Raw genomic sequence first — 4,344 nt, forward strand, 5'->3', positions numbered from 1 at the left:
GGCCTGACAGTTACCCTTAGATTTTGGGGAACTAGGGACAGCTTGTTCAATGGCAGGTAAACAGCAACCCCAGGAACATGGACGTGATAACTGCCAATCTGTCTGAGGAAGAGGTGATGCATAGGATCAGGAGCTAAATGGCATTAATATGTTAATCTCTAGGATCAGTTCACTCTGATGTTAAGAGGGTGAGGAAGTTCGATTTGGGCATAGAAGGCTGAGCATTAGCATGAATATTCATAATGGCGCTCAGGTCCTATAATAGGGCAACCCATCATGCGGATGGGGAGCTTTTCCATCATTGGACCCTTCAGCTCTATTGTTATCTACCATCAGTCTTGGGCATTGAGGAACCTGGACCATCGGCATGCCAGGGACAGGGATGATTCTTTGTCTCTTACCGCCAGGTCCACAAAGAAAGGTGGAGGTATGGAAATCTAAGAGCATATGCAAAGAATGATACACAGATACTTCCGATACTGTGTTATTTCTATCTGTTTATGTGGCTTAGAGCTTTTTTGACTTTATTACTGATTTTAATAAAAACCTCTAAGTCTTTGCTTTGACCTACGCCTTGGTGATATTTAATTAGCTGATTTTAGTTCTGTGTAGCCTGATTCTGGAACAAGAACCTGCTGATCCTCAGTTTATTAATCAGGTCAACTGGCAACCAGAACAAGTGTTACTGACCATTGAAAGGATCAGGCAACAAATTAAACCTTGAGCATGTGAGACAGAACTGCCAACCAAGCGCTTGAGAGAGAGTTTGGCATCCACCCTATCCAGTGTCCCATCTCCAGCTGTGGCCATGCCAATGCTTCGGAGCAAGAAGACAACAATACAAACAATCCCGCTCCCAAATTTGGTCTCAAAGAAGCTGATTTCAGATTAGCTTAAACCTATTTCTAATTGATTTCAGCTAAGCCAGAATAATCGAGTTTAAACTGAATTAAGAACATCCACATCACCTTTTGCATCCGTTTAACTATATTGGTTTAAATTCACAGCATGAGGTACACCGGCTGAGGCTGAAATGGGTGAGACTGTAAAGTATGGTCTTTCCTGTTTTTATTTGGTCATTACTGAGTGGACTGGGAGATGTTTAAGAGCACTAACCTGCACCAAAGAGGTGATGGGGTTCTCATTTTAAAACAAAGTATCTTTCTCCACCATGTTAATTAGGCATTTTAATTAAATGTATGTTGGAATTATTATTATTTATGCGCGGTATTATCAAAACACTATCTTAGCCATAAAATTGCTCTAAACATGCCTATAAAGCTTAAATTATAAGCAAGTTACTACATCCAAACAATAACAAAACATTTATAAATATTTGATCAAGATCCTTACAAAGAGGCTAATACCTGCTGATCACACTGGAGGTGACCAATATGGTCTAAGCACTCCTTGTGTACCTTGCTATGGGCAAACTATGGGCACAAGTTCCATCAATGGCTCGGGCAGCACCATTCTCTCAAAATGGGCTCTGATTCCTCTTAAGCACGGGCTGTAGCCACTGGGCTATTGGGGGAAGGAGATCTGCTCAGTCTCTCCTGTTGAAGTTGTTCCACTCTGGCTAAATAATTACAGAGATATTGGGCCAAAAAGCAAGCTTGGGAATGACTCTATATTCTAGTGGTTAGAGCACTCAGGCTGGCTTGGAGAACCCAGGAGGCAGCTCCCCTTTTAACAGTGGCAAGGATGCAGACTGGAAGACAGGTAACGTTGTGACAATATTTAAAAAGAGTAAATGGGACAGCCGGGGAAACCTAGGCCTATCAATCTGGACATCAATCCCAGGCAAAATAGTGGACCAGCTGATATGGGCCTTGATTAATAAAGAATTAAAGGAGGGTAATATAATTAAAGCCAATCAACATTGGCTTATAGAAAGTAGATCCTGTCAAACTAACTAAATATCTTTTTGATGAGATTACAAGTTTGGTTGATACAGGTAATAGTGTTGATGTAATAGACATGGACTTCTGGAAGGCATTTGATTTGCTACCCAATGATGTTTTGATTAAGAAACCAAAAGAATACAAACGAACCTGATGCACATGAAACGGATTCAAAACTGGCTCAAAATGTAATTGTAAGCAGGGAATCATAATAGTGAGGGTGTATTTCCAAGGGGGGTCCATCAGAGGTCAGTCTTGGCCCTGCACTTTTAACATTTTCATAAATGATCTGGAAAAGAACATAAAACCATCATTGATAAAGATTGAGGGAGTGATAAATACTGAAGGGGACAGGTCACAAATTCAGAGTGATCTAGATCATTTAGTAAACTGGGCACAAACAAACACAATGTGTTTTATTTCAACTAAATGTAAATGTATACATCTAGGAAAAAAGAAGGTAGGCCATACTTACAGCGTGGGAGACTCCATCCCAGGAAGTAGTGACTCAAAAACATTTGGGAGCCATGGTGGATAATCAGCCGAATATGAGCTTCCAGAGCGATACTGTGGCCAAAAGGACTAACCAGGGGACTCTAAAGTAGGAATAGAGTGGTTATTTTACTTCTGTATTTGGTAGGGTGGAATATTGTGTCCAGCTCTGGTGCCCACAATTCAAGGAGGATGTTGTCAAGTTAGAGAAGGGTCAGAGAAGATCCACAAGAATGATTAAAGGATTGAAAGACCTGTCTTAGAGTGAGAGACTCAAGGAGCTCAGTCTATGTAACTTAACAAAGAGAAAGTTATGAGGTGACTTGATCATAGTCTGTAAGAACTGACCTGTAGAACAAATATTTGAGCTCTTCAATTGATCAGAGAAAAGTGTAACATGACCCAATGGATGGAAGCTGATGCTAGACACATTTAAAGTGGAAATAAAGTGCAAAATTTTAAAAGTGAGAGCAATTAACCATTGAACCAAGGGCTGTGGTGGAATCAGACCATTTTAAAATAAAAATTGGATCTTTTTTCTTTCTAAATGTGATCCCCCAGTTCTAATGGGAGTTAATTTAGGCAAGTTTGATGGCTGACGCAGGAGGTCAGATCAGATGATCGTAGTGGTCTCTTATAAAGTATAAATCTATGAATGAGTTACTTGGGGGGGGAGGCTGGGAGTCAGGACTCTGAGTTCTATCACAGTTTTGGATGGGGAGTGGGTTTTGGTGAGTAAGAACAGGGGCAAGAATGGAAGCTAGAGCTCCTGGATTCCCTCCAATGTGCTGCCTTCCAATCTCATTATTTCCTCTCTTTTCCAGGCGTTGAGGTGATGAATGGTTCAGTGGTCTCACAGTTCACTCTCCTGGGCCTGTCCCACTCCCGCCCTCTCCAGCTTCTCCTCTTTGGCGTGGTCTCAGCCTACTACATGGCCAGCCTGCTGGGTAACCTCCTCATTGTGGTGACCATGCAGGTGGACCCCGACCTCCTCCAGTCCCCCATGTACTTCTTCCTGGCCAACCTCTCACTCATTGACATGGCCCTCGGCTCAGTGGCTGCTCCCAAGATGCTTGGCAACTTGCTGAGCCAGGGCAGCACCATCTCCTATGAGGGCTGCATGGCCCAGCTTTTCTTTCTTCACTTCCTGGGTGGCTCCGAGATGTTCCTTCTCACACTCATGGCCTACGACCGCTATGTGGCCATCTGCCACCCACTGAGCTACGCTGAGACCATGCACCGCCACCGCTGCCTGGGCCTCTTGGCAACCTGCTGGGCTGGAGGCTTGCTCCACTCTTCCACCCAGCTGGTGTTGGTGGTGTGGCTGCCATTTTGTGGGCCCAGCAAGCTGGACAATTTCTACTGCGATGTACCCTAGGTGGTCAAGCTAGCCTGCAGTGACACCTACGTGATGGAGATACTCATGGTGTCCAACAGTGGCCTGATCTCGCTGGTCTGTTTCCTGGTCTTGCTGGGGTCATACAGTGTCATCTGAGTCACCCTCCAGCCTTTCTCCAGCTTGCAGATGGACAAGATGGCCTCCATCTTCTACACCATCATCACGCCAGTGCTGAACCCCATTATCTACACCCTGAGGAACCGGGAGGTCAAGGAAGCCATGAAGCAACTGAGGCCTAGGCTTTGGCTCCCTTGTTGGACATAGAAGTCAAGTGGGAGCAGAGAGAAAGAATGATTTATTTATTCATTTATTTATTTTACAAGGATCAGTGTAAAATTTTGCATGTGGAGTAGGGACCCATGTGAAAAAAATCATGTGGTTTTATGAATATGTTTGGTTTCTTCTTAGGCAGGTGTCAGGGGGAACAGTGACATGTTTTTAATGAGGATTTCTGACAAATTTGTCATGTGACACTGGGATACTTGCACATTTTGGTTTGAGCATTGGCCTGCTAAACCCAGGGTAGTGAGTTCAGTCCTTAAGGGGGCC

At 43.8% G+C, this 4,344-nt stretch overlaps 1 pseudogene; it reads left to right on the plus strand.

Annotated features, from left to right (window-relative positions):
* Positions 1 to 3,073: 3,073 nt before the first annotated feature.
* Positions 3,074 to 4,059, plus strand: LOC115643549 (annotated as a pseudogene).
* Positions 4,060 to 4,344: the final 285 nt, after the last annotated feature.

The sequence above is a fragment of the Gopherus evgoodei genome, unplaced genomic scaffold, assembly GCF_007399415.2.
Source record: "Gopherus evgoodei ecotype Sinaloan lineage unplaced genomic scaffold, rGopEvg1_v1.p scaffold_62_arrow_ctg1, whole genome shotgun sequence".
Lineage (NCBI taxonomy): Eukaryota > Metazoa > Chordata > Testudines > Testudinidae > Gopherus > Gopherus evgoodei.